This window comes from Phyllostomus hastatus, unplaced genomic scaffold (assembly GCF_019186645.2).
Source record: "Phyllostomus hastatus isolate PE091 unplaced genomic scaffold, TTU_PhHast_1.1 phas_scaffold_39, whole genome shotgun sequence".
NCBI classification, from domain to species: Eukaryota; Metazoa; Chordata; class Mammalia; order Chiroptera; family Phyllostomidae; genus Phyllostomus; species Phyllostomus hastatus.
In genome coordinates this window covers 24,230,036-24,247,252 of record NW_025334028.1, presented here as the reverse complement: position 1 = coordinate 24,247,252, position 17,217 = coordinate 24,230,036, and the positions used below count along the sequence as shown (strand labels likewise).

Below are 17,217 nucleotides of genomic sequence, written 5' to 3'. Positions count from 1 at the left end.
CCTAGAGCCACATCCTATTTGCACAGGCCCTGTGAATTTACAGTCAGCAATGACAACTATCATTAGCTTAGGACTTTCTTTCAAAAAAAAGAAAGAAAACTACTAGTTCTTTAATTCTTAATGGAAAAACAACACAACCACAAATTGGAGCCACGAGGTAACATACAGACGAAATGGAAAGCATTCTTTTGTAACAAGCTTCCCCTTCCAAATGCCACTTGACTATGGAAGTTATTTCACTGAGACAAACAGAAGATCAAATACTGTATCTTTGATCAATTTGAAATCTCTGACTTTTGTTAAAACAGGGGATAAAAAATTTCTAATCAATGAACAAAACAGCAGCAAAAATCCCTGGTAAATCAGTACAGATGTAATTATAAATTTCAAGTTACCAGTAAAGACAGTTGAGGGATGGCTAGGAAAAAAAAAAAAGAAAAAAAATGGCTAGAAACTAGTGACAAATCAAAGTGAAGGATTAAGTCTTTGGTGCTTTTCCTAAACTCCTTTTCTATAATAGTGCCTCTCAATATTTTTCAAAAGAAAGATTATTGTGAATTCATCCTATCACTGCAATTCATCTCCCTCTTTTCCTGTTTCTTTCCACTTCAAGAAATAAAAGGGAAGCATAGTTCTGTCCAGCACCACGTGGAGGACTTAGGGGATGGGAAGAGCAGGCTGCTACCCTAGCTCAGGATGGAGGGGAGGATCACATGGCTCTTTCTAGGTTTAACAACTATAAACAAGGAACAAGATCAGTTGACAGCTGTGTTTTAAGTTATAGGTGTACAACTACATGGCTTAAACCCCTTATGACAAACAATAAAATTAAGTCAGAATTTAGAAATAATATTTACTTCCAAGAAAAATGGAAAAAGAAAAGTTTCAAAACCAGAGTGTACTGATGTGTTAAGAATGCCTAATGTCCATTCAAAGTATCGAAAAGTGGGCATTTTTACCAAGGTCAATGCCTTGGTATGTATGGTTTGCAATTACTAACAGAAAATATTGTAATATAAAGGTGCTTGTGAAAACTGGTGAAGAGAGAAAACATTGGCAAGGACACAGAACAATGAGCTGGTGCTTGGGGAGTAAGGCTTTGAGAAAGAAGGATAGTGTCCCCAGGTCTGAGGTGGATGTGTGGCCCACCATCTTGGCTCCAAGGGGAAAGAATACAATTGGCAGGATCTGAGAACAGGGCACTGCTTCAGCCTCCAAACTAGTCTCCAGTTTTCACTCCCAAGCGGATATGCTTTCCAGACTTTAACAAGGCCTCCTCCAGAGGATTGGCTTTCCGACACATAGCAGCAACTCAGGAAACCTAAAGAATAGCGCCTATGATGGGGAAAATCCAGTATGACCAGCAACTATTTTTCCAGTGGTCCTTGCATCCATTTTCAGGTTTCAGGTCATTTGGATACACATTACCAATCTCGTACTGCTTCAGCATTTCTCGGGCATCAGAATCATGGCCAACATCTTCAAAGCTTTCCCTTGCATCTGCGCTAGCTTGTTCCAGCAGAACCTCGTTTGCACCAGGATGCTTGTTAAGGAAGCAGGTGATACCACACACTTGACTGAAGATCACCAGCCATATCTCCTTGAAGGCGCAACACTTCACTACCGACTCCAAACCGTAATAGGTGACAGGGTCTTCCCAACTTGCCCTGCTCGCTTGCTGCCGTTAGATTCCAAAGTTGCCTTTAGGCCTGAGATACCCTTTCTCCACCGCTGTCCTTGTTTTTCTGAGACTCTGGCTTAGGACTTAAATCACTCAAAGGCTTGCTGCTCACTTATTAATGCTACCTTACTTTATTAATTTCTAGAAACTGTTCTCATCTACGACACTTGCTCTCTAGGAAGGGAACTGCTCATGTTTATCTTTTATTTTCCCTTTATTCACCACAAAGTGTAGTTATGAACTCAAATAAAAATAAAGGAAACCCAGATATGAAAACATACTCTATTTTAGCAGCTAAAAATATTTTCCACAGATTGCTCCTTTGATCCAAAGATTTTAAAGTATTTACAAAGGCAGCTCACTAAGCTTTGTTATAATCTCATCTATCTTAACAGCTGCTCTAAAGCACCTTCTTACAAGGTTTTGAATTCAAGGAGAGCTTTTAACCCCACTGAAAACCAAGGAAAAATTAGCTGTACTCTCATGCCACTTGAGGGCAGACATGAAAAGTAAACAGACCCTGAAGTGTACCCGAAATCTGTTTCAGTGATAAGTTGACACCTTCCAAAGACGAAGAGACAGGGCCCACCTTCCCAGCCAAGGGAAGGTGAGAGGGTATCCCTCTGCCCTGTGCACCTTTTGTCTTTATGTAACAAGTTTAAAAAGACATTTTACAGAGAAGAGTTTGACCAAGATCTGTTGCAACTGATTCAAAATTCTCTGCAGGTATCGGTGAAGGACGAAAAATTCAAATTCAAGTTGAAATTGCCCTGCTTAGAAAAACTTTGTCAAATTTTCAGTTTAGGTTTCATTCATTCCATCTTAGTAGAGAGACCTAGTGTGTCCTCTACAGGAACCTGCTGCTCCGTGCGCTGGTGCAGTTTTAGATCCAGATCGGAATGGGTTTCTGGGGGTGGACTGCTTCCTGGTGGGGGTGGGGAGGACAAAGTAGAGACTTGACTCTTGTGCACATTTCCCAGGTTTCTTGTCCGATTCCACTGAAAGCTCAGGTATCTGCACAACATTTTTAAACACAACGGCCTTCATTTTATACTTACTAAACAGCTAGTGTAGAAGCTAAATAAATTATAGACGGGGAATAAGTTCTTATTCTTAGGGAATTGCTACGTATTTACTCATACTCCCTTCCAAAGTAATCTAAAATGAAATGTTCCCAGTAACAAATAAATTATAGTAGTATTATATTGAGCAGCTTTATGGCTTATTGGTCATTCTTTTGGTGGTATCTCTGAACATTTCAAATAGCCACACAAAATGAGTTTTCAAAATGGAAAACAGTAGTGAACATTAAAGTAATGAATTCAAAAATCAGAAGCCAGATTTATATATCAAAAAGGGTAATTTCTAACTGGTTTAAACCTCCACAGTTAATGAAAGAATGTTGTTGAAGAAATTATCACAATATCAAAAGTTAATGATCAATTATGCAAATATTTGTTCCCAAGAGTGATTAAAATCTTGTACAAGTGAATTTGTATATAACTCAGATATATAACTGACAAGTTGAAGCTAATTGGACATAGCAAATTTTAAAAATTAAATTGGGATATTTCAGATGACCAAGCTAAGAAAAAAGCTTTGTTAAAAATCAAAATGTCAAGTAATAAAGTTGTTTGGAAGGTTAACCCATGAAGAACTCAGTATCTATTTGTAATATTTTTTGAGAAAATACCAGAGGCAGAGGTATAATGAGTCATATTCTGCTAATCAGTACTATGAAAAAAACTAAATGAACCACTGAATTCTCTTATACTTAATCATATGTTATGTGTGGTACTTTCACTTGAACATGGATTTGAATTCTGAGAATTCATAATATGGCAAAATAATTTATATACTAGTAGTTCAGAGCTCCTGATAATTCATATCTGAGTTTGGATGAAGTTTATTTTTATACTGTTTATATAAAGAGAATTTTACTAAACAAATTAAAATCATAAATGAGATTATAGTGGAATGCACAACATCCTAAATGCATTGTCTTTAAGTACTTTATAATTATATTTACCTACAAGTAATTATAATGTGTTCAGCCTTGTAAATGCATTATCTCATGTAATTCTCATAACAGAGGAGTAATACCCAATTAATAGTACAGCATAGGGAATACAGCCAATTATATTATAATAACTATGTATGATGTCAGATGGGTATGAGATTTATTGAGATGATCACTCAGTAAGTTATATAATGTCTAATCACTGGGGTGTATACCTGAAACTAATACAATATTGTACATCAACTATAATTGAAAAATTAAAAATTATTAATTGCATGCCCATCTCATAGATGAAGAAACAGGTATATATAAAAAAACTAAATTTCCTCAGGCCATTGAGTTGGTAGATACTGGAGGTCAGATGAAGAGTGTTAGACTCCAAACCCCTAGCTTGCGCCAGACTCCTTCCTAGTGAACTCAGGAGAACAGGCCCCGGCAGTGTGGAAATGTTGGTGATAGAGTAGGCTAGAAATAGGGGCTCTTTGGTTGCTTTCCCCTTTACTGTAGGAACTGTTACAGCACCTGCCCAATCTGCTTTCAGTGTGAAGAGGAGATCTTTCCAGTGAAAACATTTATTCATTTATTGAACAGTTACTATATTCCAGACATGGTTCAATGTTTGAGATACATCAATGAACAAAACGGGTAAAGGTATATATCTAGCAGGGGAGATAGACAGTAAACTATTATAAAAACAAATCAGTATTTTCATGTATCAATTTGGAAGCTGAAATTTTCAGGGGAAATTGAATGATGAAGGGGATAAAGGACCTTGTGTCATCTAGTGGGCTTTATTTTCAGTAAGGTGATAACGATAAGATATTTTAAGCGTCCATTTGACAATGTGCTTAAAGGAAATATAAAGTTAGCATACAGAGATAACTGGCAAGAGAAGTAAGTGCCAGTGCAAGGGCATTGCTGTTAGTCAGTTCAAGAAACACCAAGGAAGCAAGTGTGACGTGGGTGGAGGGGTGGGTGAGGTGGGGAGAGTAGTAGGAAGCAAGGCCAGCGATGCTAAGCTAGCAGGTCTCCTTCTTGTAGGTGGAGGTGTGGATTTTGGTTTCTTCACTAAGCAAACAGAGGAGGCATTGAAGAATTTTGAGCACGGGTGACCTGATTTTTACAGATTGCTGTGAATGCTGGGTTTCAAAGAGATGATAGCGAGAAAGGCAAGAAATAGAACAGTGGCAGGAGGCCAGGTGAGAAGTGACAGTGGCTGGGACCACCGTGGTAGCAGAGGCAGGAATCAGAAGTGGCCAGCCTCTGCATTAATTTCAAAGGTAGACTCAAAGGATTTAATAATAATTGGATGTAGATGGCAGGAGAGAAAAATAAGCCCAAGGGGAAGCAAACAAGCAGCCTTAAAAAGGAAGACAATTCTGACACATGCTACTACATGGGCGAACCTTGTGCTAAGTGAAATAAGCCAGTCACAAAAAGACACAAACTTTATTATGATTCCAATGACCTGAGGCACCTACAGTAATCAGATTCACAGAGACAGAAAGGCAGATGGTGGTTGTCACGGCTGGAGAGGAAACCGGGAAATGGTGCCTCAGATACAGAGTTTCAGTTTTGCAGGATGAAAAGAGTTCTGGAGATTGAACTCTCCAGATTCACAGCAGGGTGAATGAGCTTAACACCACTAAACCGTGCACTGAAAAATAGTTAACGCAATAGATTATATGATATGTGTGTTTTACAATTGAGATTTTTTTAATTTTTAAGGAAGCAAACTCTAAGTCAAAGACTCCAAGTATTTTGACCTGAGCAAATGAAAAAATAGAGTTGCTAACCTTAAATAAAACCTAACCCAGGTGTCAGTTCTCATCTCCCTGAGGAAACCTCAGAAAAAGAACCAACCACAGTTCTCTACAGTTCACGAAATGTTGGTTCTCCATTAAAGTCATAGTATTGTTACTTACAAAGAAAGTCTTCTCTAAGAGATTTTACCATGTGTTCTTTCTGGGAGTTCCTCCTCAGTGTTAATTGTCTTCTACATTGAAACTGTGAGTAAACATATGCTCCTGTCTTAACCACACTAGTTTAATATCACCATCATCACATGATACTTAGTTCTGAAAAACACATAACAGCAGCCACTATGTTTTGTTTGTAATTTTGATTGCTTTTTAACACCATGGGCCATTAGCTTATATACTAAACAGTTCTTATAATGCTTTTTTTTTTTCACACTACATCTCAACTTCTGCCCATTGGAGTGATTCTCAACAACTTTTATGAGACAATCCCCTTAACACTATTACTTCCAACAATCAAACATTTTGTCAAGTAGCTAGCCTTTTGGTATTGTTTTCTCCCTTTTTCTCCACTGTTCTTCCCCCACTTGGGGAATGTGGCCTTGATGTCACACTCCAATCCCATTGCTGCTTTCCCTTCCTGTGTGAATCACCATGGCTTGAGCTATATGTCTATGTGTAAGCTGCCGTGGTTATTTCTCTGGAGGAAACTATTTCTGCTTATCTGGGACCATCTTCTTTGGCTAAAAGGAATGTATGTGTGTGGGGTTGGGGGAGAGAGGAAGTAGGTGTTACTCTGACCCAAAGTAGTCCAATATGACCTGTCAATAAACGCCTTTATTTCAATTAGTCACATTAGTGGGGCTTTCACCTCCAGTGTTTCTTTAAGAGATTTTTTTTTTATTCCTTAGAAGAATGTCAGTTAAAGTGACAGCTGTATTCTCTGTTGGAGTGACTCATACACTCTTGATTCCTGCCTTTTTCTACTGTGACTTCTTACATTGCTACAGAGTCTAGGAAACCAAATTCCATATTTTCCAGAATCCTAAGGCATCAGAGTTCTAAAAGCAAATTAAGTTCCATTAATTATATAGAATCAAATGAGATTGAGAAGGTAGAATTTTAAAGGAAGTATTCTTTTTGTCTCTTTTCATGGTTTTATAAAAAGGCAGTTTCAATGGAGGCAATCTTTTTTTTTTAATTTTGTTTTCCTGATTTCTGAGTCACAGCTATGAATACATTTTTTGAACTCTATTGACAGAGTGACTGCAGAAGTTGCAGAGGTATTCCCATGGCCCATGATTTGAGATATTTTTTGAGAATCATCCTAACAGTCCATTGTTCCAGCTGTGCCCACAACCCTCTAATAATTTTTAAGCACAGAACTGGCTGGATTAAACTCCTGCTTTCCAGAAATGGAGCAGTTTCCATTTTCCCAACTGAACACTGAGTAATATGCATGTGTGCAAAGGGATGGTTCAGGTTGTTCGATGCACTGCTAGTAATGGCAAAAAGCTGCATATCAGGAAGCAGAGATTGGTTAAGTAGATATTATTGCAGCTATACAAGCAAGTAGGGGTTTTTTTAGGTATAAATATGATGTAACTTCCAAGTTATTCAAGCCTGTCGGGAAAAAGTCCAGCCATTGTTAATATAACGAGAACGGTTTACACGACATCGATGTAACCTGTCAGCCAAGGAGGGTGGACTGGAATGTGCATGTCTGAACAATGACAACTTCACTGTACTAGTCAGTGGAGGCGGTAGACACTGTTGAGTGACCATGTGTACTTTGTGGTTTTCGTATTCAAAATGATTGAGCAAATAGAGCAATGAATCTGCATCACATTTTGAATTAAACTTGAACATTCCTCTGCAGAAACTATTTGGATGATTCTGAAGTCTGCAGCTATGGGCAACTGGTGTATGGCAGCTTCATCACAACAAAATGCCCACTCATGCATCGTGTCTCATGCAGAGTTTTTTGGCAAAACATCAAATCACCCAGGTGACTCAATGCCCCTACAACCCAGATTTGGCACCCCACAACTTCTGGTTTTCTTAAAACTAAAATTACCTTTAAAAGGGAAGAGATTTCAGACCATCAGTCAGATTCAGGAAAACAGGATGGGGCAACTGATGGTGATTGGGAGAACTGCGTGGTGTCCCAAAGTACCTACTTTGAACAGAACTGAGGCGTCATTGACCTATGTACAGTGTTTCTTGTATCTTGTATCTTCTTCAATAAATGTCTCTATTTTTCATATACATGGCTGGATACCTTCTAGATAGACCTTATATATTTTAAATGAAAGAAACAAGGTACAACACAGGTGTATATAGTGTATTACTATTTTTGAATATAGATATAGAAAAAGATACCGATGTGGAAAAATATATAAGTATGTAAGAAACTTGATTATGTTGTTTGCTACTGGGGAAAAATCTAGATGACTAAACAGAGAATAGGATACAGGAATATTTTACCATGGTTTTCTTTGTAGTTTCTGAATTTCGAATCATACCATTATAATTAAGTGTATGACATCTACCTACACCCATCCTTTTTCTCTTACCATCCTGATGTGAATATTTTGTCTCCAATATTTTCTGCTCAATTCATGTCTTTTCTTGCCATTCCTTTTCCATCTCTATCCTGTAGCTTTGAGTAACTTATCAGGCCAATGTTAGGGAGGATTTGAGGAGCATTGCCTCAATAGAGTAGTGAGAACCAAATTTCTAATTCCTGGCACTTAGTGGAAATATCTGAGAAGAGAAGGTGAATGTTTTATAAAAGTTGTTCCACTGAATTTAATTATAATGCAGAAAGAGATCCTGGGAGAAAAAACTGGGTGATCATTGTTTTATTGCATGGAAAACTGAACCTTGTCTGGGGATTTCAGAACTATTACTAACTCTGTTACCAGTTCTTTGTGGACAAGTGTACTGACCCACCATGGCTGCATTAACTTTCCCTGCAGAGACGTCATCTTGTTCTTTTTATTTCGCAGCTATACTTCATGAGCTGAGTGTTAACAAAGGGCTAACATGATATGTAATATTTAGCTAAAAAGTTTTAAATTTAAAAAACAAAATGAAGTAACAGTTTAATGTTTCATACAGATTTGGTGTACTTCAAAGAGTGGTCCATGCCTTTAAGGATAGAAATCAGTAGGGCCACAAGCTAATCCATAAAACCTTCTAATTACACAACCAGTTGAAACCAGGTAAGACCACACATAGCAGTGGAATCAATCAGTGGCTAGGTAAACCACTTAGAGAATGCCACTGTTGTACAGTGCCCGCAAAGACATTACGTGTGTGGGTGTAATGTGTGTGAGTGTAATAAGGGTGCTTAAGTTCAGGGGCCATTAGATTCAGTCTCCTAATTTTAATACAGTCATGCTAGTAATTACAACAATGATAATTGAGCTAATATTATTATATGCTAGACACAGTTCTATTTGATTTATTTTACCAGTGCAATACCTATCTAATACATATCTTATGTACACTGGGGGAAACTAAGAGTTAGAGATGCTAAATCAATTTCCTAACTGGCAAACCCAACTAGTAAGCAGCTGCCCAGACTTTGCTGAGTGGCCAAGTTTGAACTTTTAATAACTTTTTTACACTATTGGTGTCTGTACAGCAGCTACAGTTGTTCTGCCTTTATTTACATGACTTATTTCTCATGGTAGAATGAGTATGTTATAGTAGATTCAAGGATTCCCTTTCATTCTTCAGGCCATCCTATAGGGAGTGGATGGATAGAGTCCATCTACATGACATGTTTTTCTGAGAGTGAAAATGTTTGCACCCCCCACCTTGGCTGGTAAAAAGCCAGGTTATATAAAAATTCACCATAAATATACTATTTTTATATCTGGGACTTTGATCATAAATCATGTCCATCTGGAAGAACAAAAGGACTGTAAAGATTAGACACTGTTTGCTACCCATTTGGTGAGGCAGCACGCTGAGCCATGTGCAGAAGTAGCACTGCTACTTGGTATATTGTCTGAGGCTGAAAGATACAATCCAGGGCCAGCATTCTTGGCAGGAGTGTATCAAGTGGAAAGTTCCTGGGCTTCTGAATATTTTGCAGTTCCAACTGAGGTAGAAAGAATATGTTATTTTCTTCCATTTCCCTTCATGGGTGATGTAAGTCTTCACCTACTTAAAATACAGTTTACATATAGGATGCTTTCACTGCCTTTTAAGATTCTGGAAACTCCCACATATGACAACTGTAAAACTTGGCTAAGGGAGTTATCCACCCCCTCCTTATCCCCCATACACAGACACACTCGGCCAACAGAGCTCTCAGAAATCAACTGGATGAAATTTTGCCTTGACTAGTACTTATTTTTTACTAGTAACTAACTCAGAAGTCATCAGAAAATGTGGCAACTTTCATCAGCAACACTTGCCAGAGAGTAAAGCAGAGCCTCGAGTGACATGGTATCTCAAGAGGCAGCAACCCTGTGACTGGCATCTTGTTTTTCTTACAGTTTTCCAGAACTGCACATTGGAAAAAGCATTAGGAGGTTTATCCAGTAAAATTCTGCCAACAGGCTTCAAGTTCTAAGCCTTTGCATGACTTCATGGATGAATGTTTCCGGAGCAAGGCTTCTGTGTTTTTAGGTCCCTTAATATTAAATTGATACATCACATTCTTGATTACTTCTTTTTGAGGGTGCTTTAATAATCAGCATAGAATATGTAAAGAAAAAGAAATAGACAACAGAGATTTGTTTCAGGACCCCATCCCCAGATACAAAAATCTTTTGATGTTCTTGTCCCTCATATAAAACAACATGGTATTTGCGTATAACCTATGCACATCTTCCCATATACTTTAAATCATCTCTAGGTTATTTATAATACAAAATGCAGTGGAAATTCTATGTAAGTGGATGCTATACTATATTGCTTAAGGAATAATATTGAGGAAGTCTGTACATGTTTGGTACAGAACAAACATCATAGGTCTAACTACATAGTATACATCAGCAACAATGTAAAAAAGTTTTTGAGTATCTTTTATCATCGCAGTTGGTTGAATCCATTGATACAGAATCCTCGGATACAGAGGACTGATTGCACTAATTACTTGTCCTCTCAGGGCTCAGATGAACAAAGCCATGTGCCCGTGTACACAAGGAAATAAAATATTCCTTACCCAGGATTCCATCTCTCCCCTAAACCCCAAAATAGTTCATTTCAACAATTTATTTCCATTTCAAATAATTTTGTGTTTAAAGAAAACTCATGATATTTACTATAAACTTTTTTTTGCACCTATTGGTTCTATAAGAAGGTATAGGAAGAAGCGCCTAGAATGATAGAAGATGGGAAAATTGGTAAATGTGGTCAGTGTGTAGCCAAACTGATCTTCTCAAACTCAACCATGCGACGCTCCTTCTTTCTGGAAAATGTGACAAGCTGTCCTAGGGATCTGAACAGGCATATACATGACAGATCTCAGAAAGCAACTAAACCTATATCTGTGATATAATTCTAATATATTTTAAGAATGAAACATGTAGGAAAGTCTTCAGTCATTATCAATATGTCCAAAACCTTTTTAACCGAAAAATCCAGCCTCATTAAGTTATAAACATTAGTATTGTCCTACTGCTGTGTTCTCTCTTGGGCTAAGTTCCTATTCTCTTTTTATGAGGAAAAACTGATGAACAGATAAAAAGGAAATTAATGGCCTAACATGTCATATAGTTAACCGTTAAGTATAAAACCCCTGAAAAACATTACCTCTCATTAGGTATAAGATTCAAGTTTAATTTTTAGGGTCTAGATTTGCTCACTCTAGGTAGAAAACTCTTTACTACAAAATGTTCATTTTAGCCTATCTAGTTCATATAGCTCTTCCTAATAATATCTAAAGGAGTATATCCTAAATTTTCAAAAAGGCCAAAAAAAACTTAAGCCAAGAATAATCAGTTCTAGCCACTGTAATTGTCTCCACTGTAATTGAGTGTTGATAGTTTCCCAAAATCAAATACAGATATAATAAATGCTGTGTGTGTGTATATATACACATACACATATGTATGTGTATAGATGTGTATGTGTGTACATAGATAGATAGATAGATAGATAGATAGCCCTGGCTGGTGTAGCTCAGTGGATTGAGCATGGGCCTGTGAAACAAAGTGTTGCCAATTCAATTCCCAGTCAGGGGACATGCCTGGGTTGCCAGCCTGATCCCCAGGAAAGGGTGCATGAGAGGCAACCACACATTGATATTTCTCTCCTTCTCTTTCTCCTTCCCTTCCCCTCCCTCTAAAAATAAATCAATAAAATCTTTAAAAAATATATATATATACATATATGTATATTTACTTACATGCATGTCACATTTAGAAGGAACAATTATCCCCTCAGTTACCGTTACCATATCAGTGTGGCTAACACACGTCTCACACATCTCATAACCTACTTGGCCTTCATATAAAATATCGGAGGCCATTAAGAATTCCTCACTAGCCCTGACCAGTGTGGCTCGGTTTGGTTGGGCATCATCTTGCAAACCAAAAGGTTGCCAGTTCAAGTCCCAGTCAGGGCATATGCCCAGGTTGCAGGTTCGGCCTCTGGTTGGGGTGCATACGAGAGGAAACCAGTCAATGTTTCTTTCTCACATCAATGTTTCTCTCCCTCTTTCTCCCTCCCATCCCTTCTCTCTAAAAAATAAATACATAAAATCTTTAAAAATTTTTCTCACTAGAGAATATAAAGATTTGAATGGAAATACAAATAACTGAAAGGCTAATGAGAAATACACAAGACTATAATGCTCAAGTTTCCAGATCTAGCCTAATTCCTTTGCTGGTTTCTCCAACTTGTCCATGCATTCTGGACAAACCCTGCCATTCTGCTTATACATTCTGTGGTTTCTTAGGCTACAGTCAGTTAGCTGCTTTCATACAGAAAGCCTCAAAAATATATATGCATAAATGTACCACTATATTACGTATGGTGTAATACAATAGATTTATATATGGTCCCTCTTCATTAGAGAAGTTATGAAATGCTTAGCTAGGATTCAGCCATAGGAAAAAAACAATAATACTATAGTTTTAAGTTTTGAATGAATTTTTTAATCTTTGAGCCTCAATTTTCTAGTTTGGAGAATGGGCATTAAAATCCTACTTTTAAAGATTTATTATGAGGATTAAACATGATAAGACAATAAACTCTCCCTTTATGCTGAAGCCACTTACTTGGTCATTTCTTCTTCATTATTACTGTCCTGTATGCTTTAATCTCATCAACGTTACACACCAGCCTGGAATAATCATCACTCTCTCATACCAGAAATATTTCTCAATTTGCTCAAAGTTCAGATTTCAAAAAGACGACTTTAATTAAACTATATTCTGAAAGCTCTAACCATTTCATATCTTATGTCAGCCAGTGTGTGTGGAATGCTGGTATCGCACCAATGTAGACTCTACAGAATTGCTTGCCACAATTGCTCTGTGTCTTGTGCAACTGTGAGATATTTTTTTTAGAATACTCAGGATTTTAGTAAAAAGAGAACTATGTCTGGTTTAACTATTACCAGAAAAAGTGTTCTATCAATACTTGGGGACATTCTATGCCTCTTTTCTGGGTGTCATTTCCAAAGCCCCAGCATCTCACCCAGCAACATCCCCTACCCACTGACACTGCTCGCCCCAGAAATCACACAAGTCCAATGGAAATGTGACTACTGACTTTAATGTTTTAAGCATGTAGACAGACCCACCCACAATGTTTGCTTAACTTTGAAAATATTTTTTACCCTCTCCTAGATGGTTGCCAAAAGACATTATTGCCTGAAATCTTTGAGTCAGAGGCTGTCTGTAGGCACAGTTTATTCTGCTGTATAAATTCAGACGTGTTAATTGATACTTTTTGGTCCATGACTCACCATGTCCTGTCAATTTCTATGAATACTCCTTTGTCAGTCTGTGGATTGAAAGGAGTGATCGGTTTGTCAACCATAATATTGGATAATTTTATTTTACTTTTTATTTTTATTCTTTTTCACACTGTGTTCTATCTACGGTGAGGTACCAATCCCATCACTGCTCTCAAAAGAATAATGTAAAGTAAACATTTCTCCTCAAGTTCTCACTGTTTCCTTCTTGCTTTAACTCTTACTGCCTTTTTAAAGTTAGTACAAAAAGCTTTTTTTGATTGTTTATTTTATTTAAGAAAAGCACAGGCTAGTACTGATAGAGGCAGATACTTTGAGAAATGGCAACAAAAATTAACCAAGATTATTTACCTCAAGTAGAGTAATTGTAAAGTTTGTAACTAAAGCAGAGTGAAGTTGGGAAATCATAAGGCTTAAGTCATCATAGAATCTACAAAATATTAAAAGAATTAGAATAATTCATTAGTTTTTCAAGAGAATTCTCAAGGAAGAAGATACTTTTAATCCACACACATAATCCTGATTCTTGAACAAAAGTTATCTTAGAGTAGAAATTGAAAATTCAGCAGGTAACTCCCTTTGCTTCAAATCTATATTTCACAACAGTCCTTCTTAGTTATTATCATATTTTTTGGACCATAAGATGCACCTAGGTTTTAGAGGAGGAAAATAAGAAAAAAATTTTTAAGCAAAATATGTGGTAAAATATTTAATAACACAAATAACATCATATTTCACCAATGTAAATGTAAACAGAACTCAACAGCAGCATTAACAGCCATTATTCCTCCCAACTTTTTTGGGGGGAGTGTGTCTTATAGTCTGAAAAATATGGTATTTGATTTTCAGAATTCTACATATTCAACCCCCAGATCAGTATACAGAAGAGGTTCTCAATAAACATTTGTCAACATGATAAAAAGAATAGAGCTTGTTTGTTTGGAAGAAAGGTATAAAAAATGACCTCATCTATTATATCATCATTTATCCTATGAGAATTCAAGTAAACGAATGAGGAAAAACTCAGTAAAATTCCTCATCATTACAGGTGACTGAAAGTACACAAGTGGCCTACAGATTGAACTGGACTTTTAAAGACATTTCACAGGAGTAAACATAAAGCAGACATTGGTTTTTAAATGTTTGTATTAATAAGTATTTATTCTCCAATTATTGTTTATAAAGTACTGTGAAAAGAAGCTTGAAAGAACTGGTGGCTTTGCTGCAAATAAAATCTAACAGAGATGGCCAAACATACATAAAAATAACAAAAAATGCAGCAAAAGCAAAAGCTACATGAACTATATCTATTTAAATATAAAGGAAATCACAGTAAGGATGAAATTGGTAGACTTGGGATTAAAGGGGAATTTGGGGAACATGCAATGTCTTGTGCCGGCCTTTAATGGGAAGTCATCTTACAACCCCCTAAGCCTCCTACCAAGAATTAAAAATAGTTAGCTTGTGCCATACTGAATATTTTACACAAAAGAAAAAGAATACTCTAGAAGTTTTAAATTTTAAAATACAATTTTATTATTTGTAGTAAAATTAGCATTTTTTGAAATTAATTTATGTGTTTTGTAGAATATAGAGCAAGAAAGTAATTATATTGATATTATTACAATGTAAATAAAGAAAACAACAATTTTTGGTGTAAGTAAAAGTCATTGAAGAGCACTGTGAAAGTATAATTTTTTAAAAGGTAAAATCAGGATTTTTATGCAAATGTAAAATGAACACATGTCAAAGATATTATTCAATCCATTAATTAATAGTGAAATGTTATGAACAGGTCAAGAGCATTTGAGAAGCTACTCATATGTCCAAGTAAGTATAGAACTTAGGAAAAACATCTGGGTTAGTGGTTTAGGTCTTACAAAGCAGTGAGCCATAGCCTCTGGGACTGTCTCTTCCACAGGGAAGAAATGACTTGCATCTCCACCAGACAAATGCCTCCAAGTTAACCTTATCCCTATAGAGCTGTCCAGAAACCCAACCTCTAGCAAGTCCAGCCAGCACTGCCTGAAGCACACTCAGCAACCACTGAGTGTTTGCAAGTTTCTCTAAAACTTTCTGACAGCATGAACACATTTTTAACAAGCAAGCCTCCCTCAATACAATATATTTAATGAGTTCAATGTATATTTTTTCAAGATTGCTTCTAATCTTAGCTTGTTTGTTGGAAGTTAGGTAAAAAAAACACACACAGAATCAAGAAATTATAGATGACCCCAATCCCTTTATTGTCTACACTTTTAAAATATAATTTTTATTTTAGTGAAATATTTAGGTGACAGGAACACACATACAAAGCATAGATCAAAAAGTCAAAAAGACAATCTCCTCTTAGTAGGTCACATAACTAGATAATGAAATAAACATAGTACTAAAGAGCGACTCTCTGTACTTTCCTCCCCAACAATCCTCACTGGTACAATTCACATTCCTCCTCATAACTGAAAACAAACACTGAGCATGTTCAGCAAGACATTGCTGGAAATGAATTCCAGGCTTTCCCTATCTCTCCCATGTTCTTCCCTCCCTCCCTTCTTCTCATGTAATCTTTGTGTGTTGTCCTCTTTGTTTCTGTTAAGTATGTCATTGTCTTCTCAAAAAGAAAAGTCCACAGAGAGTTAGAACCATTGAGACATTAAATTACCAGCACCTGCATTAGGAAAAGCCCTTTGTGCCATGACAACTTATGGGTTCCCATAAGCTTAAGCTAAGTACTTTTGGATCAACTGCATCTCTGGGACAATCAGTGCCCATTCATGTACAAAAGAAACACAGCTTGCTTCACTCGGACACAGAGGTGAGGTGCACTTTCAGGTAGAAGAGGAAGCTGGGCATGATGGCCCTGTGATGCATCCAACATGAAAAATGTAACAAATATATTTCATTCTGGGTTACTTTTCAAAAAATTTTAAATAATTGCTTATAGCATGTTTTCCTATAATAATTTCTTATACCTTTATGTTTTGTTTTATTATAAACAAAAATACATACTCATTTTAGAAAATGTAGTAATTATAGGTAATAGTCAGAAACTATAATTCTATAGTAATTATAAAGACCACCACTGTTAAAAATTTGTTGAAAACATATGCATGTAATGTATGTATAAACATAACTGAGATCATGCTTACATATATATATGTGTGCATGTGTTTAGGTTTGTGTAAATGAATACATGTGTGACATATACACATACACAATTGCTAACACTTCCTTTCACTTAATAGAATAGAAATTTACTTTCATTTAGTACTCATCAATAACATAGTGTTACTGTCTAGTTGGTATTCCAATATATGATTCTAATTTTAATAACTTTATCAATCTTATACATAATTGAAGTCTTAACTGTGGCTATTGTAAAGATAATATAACAAACAAAACAACTGACAGATGTCCCTAAAAATTAATGATTACTTTACTTAGGCTTTGTTCTAGAATAGCTAAGTCAGACGTAAATCAGTTTTTAGGTAATTGATACACATATATTGCCAAATTACCCTCCAAAAAGTCTATAGCAATTTATACGCTCACAGAAAGTAAAGAATGGTATTTCCTAACAAAATAAAAGGTAATTAACTCCATTTTTCAGCTTTAATTTTTTTTATACAAAACAATATGAAATATAAATGTAAAAAGTATAAATGACTAGAAAACCTATGAAAAAATATTCAGTATTTTTCTGTTGTGAATTGCTTAGGCATACCAACTTTTTTAATTTATAAAAGGCTTTTTTATCATAATGATATTGATCTACTGTCTGACATAAAAGCATTGAGTATTTCTCACAATT

General features: G+C 36.2%; 1 pseudogene; it reads right to left on the bottom strand.

The window, feature by feature from the left end:
- Positions 1-391: 391 nt before the first annotated feature.
- LOC123806749 lies at positions 392-2,706 on the bottom strand (annotated as a pseudogene).
- Between the last annotated feature and the right edge of the window lie 14,511 nt (positions 2,707-17,217).